This window comes from Tamandua tetradactyla, chromosome 1, assembly GCF_023851605.1.
Source record: "Tamandua tetradactyla isolate mTamTet1 chromosome 1, mTamTet1.pri, whole genome shotgun sequence".
NCBI classification, from domain to species: Eukaryota; Metazoa; Chordata; class Mammalia; order Pilosa; family Myrmecophagidae; genus Tamandua; species Tamandua tetradactyla.
The window spans coordinates 209,786,795-209,800,382 of NC_135327.1; the positions used below are offsets into that span (position 1 = coordinate 209,786,795).

A 13,588-nucleotide genomic window follows, 5' to 3' on the forward strand; every position below is an offset into this window, starting at 1 on the left:
TCAACAAGAAAAATTACTACTTATTCTCTCTCTCTGTGTATGTATGAGTGACTCCATCACTTTCCTTGAAAAAAAGAAAGAGGAAAAGTCAAATTCCCTTTCTAAACCAAATAGCCATGGAAGCTAAAGAATCCTTTACTAAATTAATCATTAATTTAATCAACAAATTTTCATTGAGAATCTGCTATATGCCAAGTACCTTTCTAGGTAAGGAAGATACAGTGATGAAAAAAAAATAGATAAATTTGCTCTGCCTAATTCAGGAATTAGTCTTCTTAGAACTCCTGGAGTCTGTACCTCCATGGCCAGGATGGAGAAAGACTGCAAAAGGAGAGGACAGGAAATGAAAAGGAAGAGCTCTAATAGTCCATCCAGCTCTTTGTTGCTCTAGGGATGCTTGTCTGATTTCATTTTCCTCCACTCTGATTTTTTCACTTTTCTAAAAGAATGGAATGGGAGACAGACAAGACAGGATTTTAAGAGACAACGAATAGTTTTTCATTACTTGGATGAAAAACATGAGGCCAAAGTTGAATTTATTTAGCATTAAGTTGAACTATATGCAACTGACAATAGTTTGACCTACAAAAATGGCAATTTATATATTTCAACCTAGCAGCTAAAAATGAGTGCTTTAGAATAGATGTGGATTTCAGTTGTTCAAACGATGCCTAGATTTGACTATAATCAAATGAAAAGTAAGACAACAGTAATAGTTGAAGAATGAGGCAGTAGTGGAGCTATAAAAAGAGTAAAAATTGTGGGGGTTAATCGGAAGATCTGAGTTTAAATCCAAGCTTTGTCTTTAGACAGACGTGTGATCTTGAGCAAAAATTGTAACTTATCTAAATCTCATTTTCTGTAAAGAGAGGAAGTGTTAACTTCTTTGAGTCTGGGGGAAGGTGCAGACTGGAGGGCCCTGCTATTGAGTTGGGCTTCTTCCCAGTTCACCCAATTGCAAATGCCCTGAGTTCCCCAAGACTTTCATCTGTGGCATTGCCAATGGCATTGCTTATGCTTCTCCTGTCAGTTTGGGGCAGATATACTTCATTGTTACTATCTAGACCTGAGGCTCTAGTAGCAGAGGATGAGAGTGGGGCTTCATTAAAGATGTCTCTTATCTTGATAATAGGTGTGCTATGGAAGTAGAATTTTTCAGTGAACTCATCCTTTCAATGCTACATGAAAGCATATCAATAGCCCTTAGGGAATTCTTTTGGAAAATGAAAAAATATATATTCTAGATGCTTTTATTTTGTTATATTGGTTTTCACATATCTGAGTACACCTATACCTATAATGTACAGATATGTTAACTTAATAACAAAGTCAAAATGCTAGCTGATGAAGTTGGCAGCACCACACGAAACAAGTATTTTCCTAAATGTTTGTTACTTGCACTACTCGGTTAAACAAAACAAAACTGATTAAGAATGACAGATATGCCATTGTTTGTCTACACTAACAACAAACTTGTGACTTGATGAACCTTTGAAATTCAGGCCTAAACAAAAATATGGAGTGCCATTTATCTAGCACTGATGAATGCAGAAGTTGGGTGCAATATCATGGCTTCCCTAATCACCTAACAGAAACAGACCAGAAGTGTGAGGTTATAGCTCAGATTCAGTTCCCAGCTAGATTTCTAATGGCAGTTATAGAGTAGGTAAATATCCTATGGGACTTCAGGAAATCACTGTCACTAATGTTCTTTTAGTCTAAGGTAGATGCTCTTCAACTGAGGGATCACTGGGAGCATCTTCCTGAATGTAAAGGGAAGAGGAAAACCTTATGAAGCCCTTTCTTACCCACTTCATTAACTGACTACCCATAATATAGACAAATAACTTGAATGAGAAAAATATCTGTAATGGCTGCCTCCTCCTCCCACAAATGCTTTCCACTTCTTCCTTCAAGCCCTGACCTTCCCTCCATGCTGAGCCTTCCTTGCTCTAAGTAATGACCTCACTTTCTAATCCTTCACCTTCCAGTCATCCTTTCCTTTGGTCCTTAACACTTGTTGAGGAGCTGCTTTTACAGGGCATTCAAGCTACTATCTCAGCCTTACCCTCTCTACACTGAAAGTGTAGTTAAATGAAGCTCTTTCTGGAACCAATGGGCCAGATCTTAAGCCTTCCTGAGAATTTAAGTGTAATTTAAGAGAGTGAAAGAAATTATTAAGTCAGTGTCCTAATCCTCTGAAGAGTGTCTGTACTCACTCGAGTGAGTAGCTTAATCCTTGCCTGTACCTGCTGACCTCTGGATAGAATTCTTAATTACCAGAATCTAATTTTTTTCTCCATAGGCACTACCTAAGTAGCATCTGTCACTCAAATAGACTCATGTGAAAAAAAGTATTAAAATCAATAATTCAACTTTGAAGTGAAATGGAACAGAAAAATAACTTTCCAGTTTGCCTGTTACTCTATTCCCAGGCAGCTGATTTTTGTTGATGCACTAATCTCTGCTTTATGCCTTGATCTCTTTAGCTGTCTAGAAACCTGGGTAGTGTGTAGGCTGTTGTACACCATACAGATATGAAGGAGGTTTTACTGAGGTGTATGGGTAGGCATCTTGGCTCTCACTTTCTGAAATAAAGGCAATCACAATAATTCTTCCAGGAGTGAGGAACCAATTATCTGGGAGAGTCCCGTGGCTGCTCACAGCTCTGGGTCAGTGACGAGTCTCTGGCCAGCCACCAGGGCATGCGGTGGGAAGTGATGGACAAGTCAAGGGAATTCTAGGTTATGCTGCTGCTGTCTGAATGGTGATCTCCCTTATCTTATTTAAGTTTCCATTTCACTACTAATCATGTATCAAAGCTCACTTAAAATCCCACTATCTCTGGGAAGTTTGCCCTGATTACCCATTCCTATAGTCATAATGAAAAGAGTTAAGATTTATTAATTGCTCAATCTCTTATGCCAACCATTATGGTATGTGTTTTACATATTGCTTTAGCTTGCCAGGGCTGCTATGGGAAATACTACACATGGGTTGGGTTAAACAACAGGAATTTAAAGTCCAAAATCAAGGTGTCCTCAAGGCCATGCTTTCTCCAAAGGTTGTAAATCTGGTGATGACAGTCCTTCTCTGCATGGTGATCTCTCTCACTCTTTTATCTACTTCTGTCTTCTGCTGACTGTGTCTGAATTTCCTCTGCTTAAAAGGACTCCAATATATGGCTTAAGGTTCACCTTGATTTAATTTGGCCTCATCTAAAAAGAATCTTTGAAGATCCTATTCACAAATGAGTCTACAACTTAGCTAATAATAACATCTATTTACAAGGTCCTATTTACAAATGGGTTCACACCCACAGGACCACAGGTTAGGACTTGAACGTGCCCTTTGTGGCTAGCATGATTCAATCCCCAACACATACTATCATTTCATTTAGTTGTTACAATAACCCTTCAAGTTAGGCACTACTTTAGGGAGAAATCATGGAAAGGTGAGTAACTTGCCCAAAGACACATGACTAGTAGTACTTTGAACCAAGATTTAAAGCCAGGCAGATTACTTCCTAAGACTCCATTTATTTTCTTCTCCTTCATTCTTTAAAAATTTATTGTGGAATAATTGACATACCATCAACTGCACATTTTAACATAACCAATCTGGTATGTTTTGACATGTATATATACAACAAAGAAACCATCAGCACAATTCAGGCACTGGACATACTCATTTCCTTCCCACAGCAAGTTTTTCCTCCTTTGAATATCTAATTGTACTACTTATTTGTCATGTATTATATTCTATTTCATATTTTTCACCATCCCTTGATATATTATGGAGAAAGAAGGCTGAAGGAAGGAGGATTGCAGGATAGGAGAGAGGGAAGGAAGAAATTAATTTGAAGTTTTCTCATTTTAAACAATTAAGCAAAGATTGGCATTTCATTTGGAAGTCTTTCAAATCATGCTCCAGTGATAAATGTATGGGCCATCCAACCATTTCTTCACTGGTATTTGATGAGCACTTGGTAAGTGCCAAGCATTGGGCAAAAATGTTTGTAAGCTAAGTAGAAATGGAAAGGGAAACTTGAGGGGAAACTTAAGTGTACTTCTTGTAGTACTGGGTAGGAAACATTCCCACTCATTGAGAGAAGGCCCACTGGAAAAGGATCATGTTTAAAGGAAAGGGCCAGGTACAAGGGTGAAGGAAAAGGAAGGATGGACTTTCTTATGCTACTATGCTAACTTAGAGATGGGGTCTGTAATGAATTCACTTTCAATCCCTATCTCCCAAAGACTTGCCTTGAAACATCTAGAAGCCTGCCGCTGGTGGCAATTCTCCCATCTGTGAGGACTCCCAGTTGTGAGTGGTTGGGTGCATGCACTAATTAGAATTTAGATCTGTGCAACCTTGTCATCTTTGCTGGGTCAGCTGTAGTTTTACAATAAGTTAATCTTTAATTCAAACTCCTACCCTTTCATTCATTTATTCGTATGTTCATTCAATAAATATCTCTTGATCACATGATTCCTATTCATAAGTAGCAGAAGTTTATATTCTACAGATTATATTCTATAATATACACTTCTCTGGAGAGAATATAATATTCTATTATAATGGTTTAAATGACTGACTCTCTCACTCTACTTGCAGGGAAAAGAATATTTCTTCCCTCCTTTTTTTTTTTTTTTTTTCTTAATATGGAACGCTTCACAAATTTGTGTGTCATCCTTGGGCAGGGGCCATAGCTAATCTTCTCTGTTTCATTCCAATTTTAGTATATGTGCTACTGAAGCAAGCACTTCTTCCCTCCTTTTTTTTTTTCTTCCCTCCTTTTAAAAAATTATTTATGCCTTGAAAATTGCGTGACAGAAAGCAGCTATTTAATAAAAGTTTATCTAGAGATAAATATAGATTACAATATGACTAATAGCACAAGATAGTATATAGAAAAATGGCAGAAAATTGTGCATATAATAAGAGGATACATGCCACAGAAGTGCCAAAAAGGCTGAAATGCCCAATAAGCACCTCTTACCTTGGGCCACCCCTGTGCTTTGCACCTCCATCTGTGGTAATTCCAATCACTATGATTTGCATCTGTGCATTGGTTGGTTGGTTTGTTTTACATCTGCCTCTCAGAGTTGTCTGTGAACTCTCTTGAAGAGTTCAAGGGGGCAGGGCTGTCTACGTATCATCACGTGGCTAGCATTGCGCCTTATTCCATGGTAGGAGTCTGTGGTGGTTCCTGAAGGTAGGAAGTGGGGAAAAGGAAGGTAGGCAGGTAGCTGGTAGATAGGAAGGAAATAAATGCTCAGAATTGATCTTGAAGGGCAGGTAGGGTTTGCAGGAGGAAGGAATGGAGGACTTAATGCCTCCTTGGCTCAGGACAGGAACCTGAGGGGGATGAGGGAGCTCTCTGCTTTACTTATGTTTAAAGTCGGTGACGGAGTGAGCTTCATTGTCTCAATTCTGTCTTCCTGAAATGGCTGCTTCCGTGTCTCTCCATAGGTTCCCATCAAAGATGACTGTAGCCTCTCAGAGTCTGAGCATGATTTGTCTCTGGTGTTTGGGGGGTGGCGGCAATGGTTCAGGAACAGGGAGTGTGATTTTGAATAAATTGTTGCATGTTAACTGCCTATTTGTCTTTACCCTGGAATGCAGTGTAAATCTATTCAAGTTACTCTACCATAAACAGGGCTATTTTATGTATAAATGCAAGAGAGAAGTGAGATGAAACTCTTGAAACTCAACGGATCCATTGCAAATGTGAAAGTACTTAACACATGACTGGTAAAATTTATGCTAGAAATATTAATGTCAATTCTACTTTTCTCCGAATTTTTCACTGTATAAGAGATGAACCAGAGTTTATTTTTCCCTAAATTCTTTTTCTTGGGGGGGTGGGGTGGGGGCATTTACTAGGGCCCTCTTGGGTTCCCAACACGGTACTAAGCACTAAAGTAGATTTGTAACTGTTCCACACAAACTTATTGTTCACAAGAGATTATCTCTTTTAAGTGTGGGTTGATCATAGTGGCAAGAATCCCTACTAGCAAAACTTAGGAACATCTCCAGCAGTAGAGATTGTCACTGTTTTAGTCACTGCTTTCTCATTATAAAAGGAAAAACAAAAGCAAAACAAAACACAAACAGTTGACTCCCTGTTTATGCAATAAAGTTTCCTATTCCTATATTGATGACCCTTTGGTTGGAGGGAAGGTAGAGCGCATATGGCAGCTATATACAAAGCAAAGAAAGCCCCAGGCACAACTTTATCAGAAGGGCCTTTGGCTGTACGTTCCCAATTTCTGTTATGCAAAGCTTTCACAAAAAAAGTGCTTGTTATTTAACTTCCTGAGTTTGTAGATATTCCAAAATGCTCATGGCTAACAATGCTGCTTCCCAACACATTTTTCCAGCCAACTGGCAATGCTAAAGATCCATAACATCTCGTTTGCTAACTGGTAGTATTTCTGAAATTTACTATATCTGAAAACCAGTCACTTGGAACATTCTGCCTGGCAATCTCAAGCATCAGCTCTTAATGAAGAAAGGACAGATTATCTATGTAAACCAAATAGTGGGATGATTAGAGAACTCGGGGAAGTTTCAGATTTGAAACATTGGATAATTAATGATTCCCATTATTTATATTTAGTTATTTATAAATCTGACATTTCAGATTCGTATTTTGAGCTCACACTTCCATTTGTTTTAGGTGCCATTACAATCATTAAAAGAATGATATGAAGAGGTGTGGTGTGTATATATTCATATAGCCGGTATCCAAACTTGCTTCTCTGCAAAATTAAGAAGCAGCTCAAGATTTTCTTTGATGTCCCCTCTTTCTTAAATACGCCTTCCCTCTTCCATCTTTTACTGCTCCCTGTCACCAGCTGGGGCCCATTTGCCCCATCCATGTGAAGGCTCATTTGCCCTGTCAGAGAAAATGCCCGGAGGTCACTGCTATTCGCAGCTATTAGCCCTTCTTGAAGTCAGGGGGAGAGAATGGAATGAGGAGCAAACCAGACACAGTATGGCACCCCTAAGTTAGTAAGACAGCACCTGCCTGTGTATTCCCCTTTGTTGTTCTCCCCAGCATCTACACCAAGTATCTGGTCCTTCCTGTTACCTATTCCTGAGACTCTTACATCACCAATTGGATTCACTTTTCACTCTCGCTTTCTGTGTGCTCTATCCTCCCTGCCATGGCCATCCTGGTTTAGCCCACCTGCTTTCCCTCAACACTTCCCCACTGCCCTGGTTTCCAGGGTGTCCTCTTTCTCATGCTGGGACCTTCCACCTCTAACTGCCTCTCCTTCTTCCCATGCATCTGGCTACACTCCACTTGTGCTCTGCCTTGAGTGATGCTTTGTCAACTCTGTCCACCTCCCCTGTCTGTTCTTTAGTTGGGCCTGTAAACTCTTCACCAGTGCAACCAGCCTGTGGATTCTAGTCAAATCTGAGTCTAAAGTTTTGAAGATAATCTACTCAACCTAAGCAAAGGGATCCCCTTGCATTAAAACAACAGCAACAGTGATGACAAAAATCCCCAGAAACAGTGGAAATTCCTTCCAGACATTTGAAAGTTTTCGAGGTTCTCAAGTGGGAAAAATTTACTTTAGAAGGTTGTAAGCTTGGGCTGCTTTGTATGTAGTGGTGCTTAGAGTGAACTTTATGGACCCTTGATTCTGGATATTTCACGGTCGGTATAAATGTTTTGGAATATATGCCTATCCTCCTCCTAAAGTTGTCAATCACATGGGAGCAAAGGGGAAAGAAATGCTAATCTATGAAAGACTAGAGAGAGAGAGAGAGAGAGAGGTGCATTAGAAGGACACTGGTTCTTTAGACAGATTTACTTTATCCTATTTCAATATCATCTTCCAGGGAAGACTCAGTATATATCTTAATAAGCTAGGCCTGAGTGCCTTGGCTGAGCTGTGCTTGGCAGCTGACATGCTGTGGTGAGAGGAGAGAAGTCCACAGGAGGGTCTCAGTGCCTTTTGCATCAAGCCCCAGCCGAAGTACACGATTTGCACATTCATCGACTATGGCTCTGGGCACACAGGCATGGCTGAGTGAGCGCAAAGCATCCTGAATGTCATTTTTGGCATGGTTGATGTTTCTAAAGCCTCCTAGCCAGCCATACATCATGAAATATTGATATGGTTCCACTAGGCTGCTGCACCTGACATTTGATTTATTGCTTTAGGTGTTCTTTTTTAATTCTAAACAGTCAATGAAGGATCAAAGGAAATGTCATATTTGCAGTGTTCCAAGCTCAGAGTGGCACCTCCAAAGCCAGAGAGGGAGTAGCTAAAAATTGCACTCTACCAATGGGCTCTTCCCTGGTCTGCCATTGGAGGGTTTTAAAGCAACTTAGCGATTAGTCATCATGTGGTGATTTCCCTTTCCCAACACCCCCAACGTTTCAAATATTTATCACTTTAAATATCAACCTCCAGAATATTGCCTTCGTTTAAGCTTTCCACGTTCCAATGATTTTTTATTATTTCCATCGACCAAAATAAATGAAGAAAATGTTTTCGACTACACTTGAAAGCATGTAAAAATCAGTAACTGGATTTTAAAAGATTTAAAATGTCTTGAATACATTCATTTTCAAACATTTCCCTCTGATCTTTAAATAGCTTTTCTTGGAGCATAACATTTTTTGAAAAGTCAAATATGGAGCATTAAGGGTATAATTACCATTTTAATTATAACTCAATCATCCTATCTGCTTTGCATAGAAATTAAAGCTTTTATGTCAAGATTTTGGGCACTCACAAATGTTCAGGAGCAATTAATGTTAAAAGTTTAATTTTTTTTTTTTTTTACTGGGTATGAACTTTGCAGTTCTTAATTTCATTCTTGCTCGGATTGAAAAGCAGAGATGCTCCTACTTGTCATTTTATTTCTAAAGTAAATCTGTTTCCACTTATAAGCTAGTTCCTCAGATTCTTTGCGAGGCTGCATAGTATAATGGTTAAGGGTATGGTTTCTGGAAGCAGAAATCGGGATGTGGACCCTGGCTCTGCCACGTGACTGTCTACACGCTGCCCCCCTTTTTCATCTCAGTTTCCTTATCTATAAAATGGGCATCATAGCAGTCAGAAGACTTCAATAAATTATTATATTTAAAGGGCTTAGAACAGAGTCTGTCCCATACTGCAGATCCTATGTTAGCTATTGCCTGTATGAGCCCCCTCTTTGTTCTGTGATCTAAAACACTTCCAAGGTTATTGATTTCCTTCCTGCCATAAATAAGATTGTTTGAAAACAGGTAATACATTTAAATCCTTTGTATTCAAGATGAATAGAACCGTTTTTATTAATCAGCAAAACAAGACAAAACCTCAGGAATCTCCAAGAGCAAGAGAACCTCCAAAACTTTTCTTTATCTCTTTTTCCCAGGTACACAGTGGTGGTCAGAAAAAAAGTAATGGAGGAGGCTTTCAAAGTCTCCATTTTGCATTAATGAAAATCCCATTTGGCTCAAACTCAATTAGATTTTCATTGAATGTATCCCTGGAAATGAAATATTAACATGATCGATTTTCCATCATTTTGCAACAAATGAATAATGTGTTCTGCTCCTGGCTCTTAACGTACAAGGCTGTAGTTTTGTGTGTGTGTGTGTGTGTGTCTCTGTGTATGCATGTGCATGCTTGTGTGCAAAATGCAGCATAGCCATTTTTCTCCCACTTAAACCCCCAATCTAAGATTTGGTCCATTTCCTCTTTTGCTGTCACTGCTCAGGCTGGAAGGAAAAATCATTTTTATGGGCATTGCCATGGCAAAATAAAATAATTCCATTTTTAGAAAGGCTGTTGAACAGGTCCCTTCCTCCCAGCACTTTTTTTTTTTTTTTTTGCTGACTGCCTATTCCCATTTTACTTTTTATTTTAGCCTATGTCTATGTTTTATATTTTTCTCACTTGTGCTTACATCTTACTTTTCTGCTTTATTAAAAAAACTGACAATGGAGGTAGGTAGATACATAGTTGAGAAGTAATTATTATACCACATCCTCTATACCTTGAGTCAGATGACATTCTCTGGGACTTAATTACTAAATATCATTTACATGATCAGGGCATAATTCTAAGCATAATTACTGAATATCACACAATCACCAAAAGCCTGACATGCATAGTCAATTGCTTCATAAGTGATCACATGGCCTAGATTTTCCAGGACAGTGTGGATTCCATGCAGCCTTATATTCAGCGAAGGCAAATTATGAAATATCTAAGTAAATATGATTTAGGTTTAATAGCTTCAGAAGACTTTTCACATAAATGAATTCACTCTTTAGGAAGAAAATTCCTTTTTTTGGCTCTGCCTTTTGATTTGGGTTCTGTAGTATAAGTTTTCAGTGCCTGTTGTATAGGTTTTAGTCTTACAGCACTGTGTTGGGTGTTCTTCCTTCACCCCTTCCAAAACCATTTTCCATCCATCTCACAAGGACTCCCATGGGCATTTTCAAGAGCTCCCTTGCTGCTGGCTTCTGCTTGAGTTGTACCAATGAGAGGCACAGGAGGAGATTGGAAGAAGTGAGGAGAGTGACGTCAGAGTTCTCCCCAATCTATTCCTCTGTGGGTTGTCAGCAAAGGTCCCAGCTTCTGGCAGGAAGCCCTGTCCCTATGATATGTCCTTGCTGCAGGCCCTGGACTCTTATATTATCCCTTGTAGGTTTCCCTAAACCCTACCCAGGCTATTGTAAGTAGACCCTTTTTGAAACTCTCCGTCATTACCCATTTTGTGTGGACTAGTTTCCTGTTGGGATCTTGATCTGTGAAGACATTAATATCATAAAAGGGTTTACCCAATCTTTATATGATTGAAGTGCTTCCTACTTATTTATTTGTCGTCTGCCGAGCTGGACAATGTAAAGTGGTTAAGAATATATTATAACGTTGTTAGACAAAGTAAAATGTGTAACATATCCAGTGTTTATTATTATATGAGCTTAGGAGTAACACAAGCAATCTAATGCACAGAAAGAGAATCCAGCCATGTAGAAAGCAGGTAGTTACAGGTGACACTCCTGCTGGTAGAGAAGGTGATAAAACCTTAATGATCAAATTCATTACCATTTGTTTATTTTTGCAACTTCTTGTGACCCATAACCTAGAAATCCTCTTTAAATTCAACTACTTACTGCCCTCTGCAGAATTTGAGAAAACAAATGAAAGAGAGAGCAGCTGGGTTTAGGCCAGGAGATGACAGCTGAATGCCAAAAAAGTGTACCAGAAATAAAAAGTAAAAGTTGTATTTCCAGCTTTGGTACTTTTCAGAAGAGTGAATTGAAGCAAGGCAATCATTCATTTATTAATTTATGAACTCAATGAATAATCATTGAATGCCTGATTGGTGTCTGGCACTTTTGTAGGCCTTGGGGATATTTCAGTGAACAAAAGAGAGAGAGAAAAATCCCTCCCTCATGGAGTTCATGTTTGACGCCTAAAAAGCTTTATAAAATGGGGATGATAATCCTTGCTCATTTGATTCAGGTATATGTCAAAGATTAAATGAGATTATGTTTGAGAAAACCTTTCGTGAATTCTGAAGTTTTATCAAAATACAGTTTTCCTTACCAAAAAGAATAACTGAATGTGGAATTTTCTTATCTGTAGGCAGAGAATAATCTATTTCCCATCTCTAACCAATGGAAGAAAATTCTTTTAAAATTGGATCCTACAAATTCCAGTGGTGTTCGTTTTGTTTGCTTGTTTGTTTTTAACATGGGCGAGCTCCAGGAATTGAACCGGGCTCTCTAGCCATGGCAGGTGAGAATTCTGCCACTGAGCCACATTTGCCCACCCTCCAATGGTGTTTAACACTATTCTCAGCCTCCAGCAAAGTAAATTTCTATTTTCTATTTTAGCAGAAAATAATTCAAGATAGATAGGACAAGTTCCAATAGCTTTTAAATTTAGCTAGTGACTTTAATATCTGTTGTCTACCATTTCACTGAAACCCTATTGAGGAATACTGAAAAAAAATAAAAAATTTCCAGGAATTAAGGAAAAAGAGGGGCATCCAACCCACTCAGATATTAACACACACCATAAAGTGGCAACTGTTAAAACAATGTGAAACTAGTTCAGTAACAGGCTCAGATCTATAATACAAAATTGTTACCCTAGGACCATTTTTATTACATATAAAAATACAATATATGATTCGAGAGAGGGGACATCATAAAATATTGAGGACAGAAATTATTATTCAGTAAAGGCTTTTAGAAAGACTGGAAAGCAAGCATAATCTTACCTTTGATTCATACCTCAAAATATATTATGGGTGGACAGAACAAAATATAAAAACAGTACAAGAAAATAAAAACGTCCTAGTGGTGGGGTGGAAATCTTTCAAAACTTAAAGACAGAATAAGAAAATACAAATTTAATGAGTAGCTACTAGAAAAAATTTCTATGTATAAACATTTCTCGTTCATAACCAAAATAAGAAGAGAAACAAAATACACATGCAGTCAAAGATAATGGGTTGGCAGGCAGGCCACGGTGGCTCAGCAGGCAAGAACGCTTGCTTGCCATGCCAGAGGGCCCAGGTTTGACTCCCGGTTCCTGCCCATGTTAAAAAAAAAAAAAAGATAATGGATTGGTAAGGTCCCAAACAAAATGGTTATAATGAAAGGATCTCCACTGAGAATAATTTGCAGTATTTTATTTCTCTCATATCTTGGAACTTGGGAAAAAGAGTTGAGCATGGGTAACTATGCAATTCAATACATTTTCTTTGCCTTGAATGTCAAAAAGATTTGTGCTCCATTGGAGTACCCATCCTTAGCTTTGTGTACTTACTTCCTGGAACATTCTTGTCCCTCTAGAAATTGAACAATACAGATATTAATTGGTGCAACTGAATTCCTAGCAAGTTAGATAATAAGTGCCCTTGAGTTAGATGGTAATTGTCTTTAACTGTTCCTTACCAATACAAATCATTTCTTTTTGATGGATTCCCAGAAGTGAAATTATTGGATCATTGTGCAAGAATATTTTAAAATTTAATGACATTATTACCAAATTGCTTTATACTACAGGGAGACCAACTGCAGTCCTACAATCACAGTCTGAATGTGATATCACACAGCAACCTCACCAGTATTGGGTATCATGCTTATCAAAGACTTTGCCCTCAGGCTCCTTCTTCCAACTCCTTTCTCTCCTCTCCTTTCAGCATTTTAATATATTTTCTCATTATCCTCAGACTCGCAGTGGTCTCATATTGTCCAATCACCCCATCAATATGGAAGAAGTATATTGAAAGTGAATCATTCATTCAGGACTCTATGAATGTTTCTTGTAGTTCTAGTGTCTGGCAAAGTGCTATTAAGAACACAGTAGGGCCCAATAAATGCCATTTTTAACTAATATGGAGCTCAATAGATTATTTTTGCTGAAAGTGTTTGAACTTTAAAAGAGGATGACAGAAGAAGGCAGCAATTTATCCAAGTAAATAAATCAGCCAGATTTTGCATCTGTTACCTAGTGGCTCTCAAATCACATCGTGCAGATATTTTTTATTTCTGGTGAATGGCCTGATTGATGAGGCCAATGTCAGAGTGCAGGCAAGTGCACAGCTTGTATCT

At 38.4% G+C, this 13,588-nt stretch overlaps 1 protein-coding gene and 1 non-coding gene across 3 annotated transcripts in view; both read right to left on the reverse strand.

Moving 5' to 3' along the window:
- ADARB2 (adenosine deaminase RNA specific B2 (inactive)) overlaps positions 1-13,588 on the reverse strand; it is a 609,938-nt gene that overhangs the window by 129,560 nt on the left and 466,790 nt on the right. The gene's annotated exons all lie outside the window — the stretch shown is intronic.
- LOC143653094 (U6 spliceosomal RNA) lies at positions 4,656-4,763 on the reverse strand. The gene has a single exon (XR_013161096.1). It is a non-coding gene; the product is annotated as a U6 spliceosomal RNA (small nuclear RNA).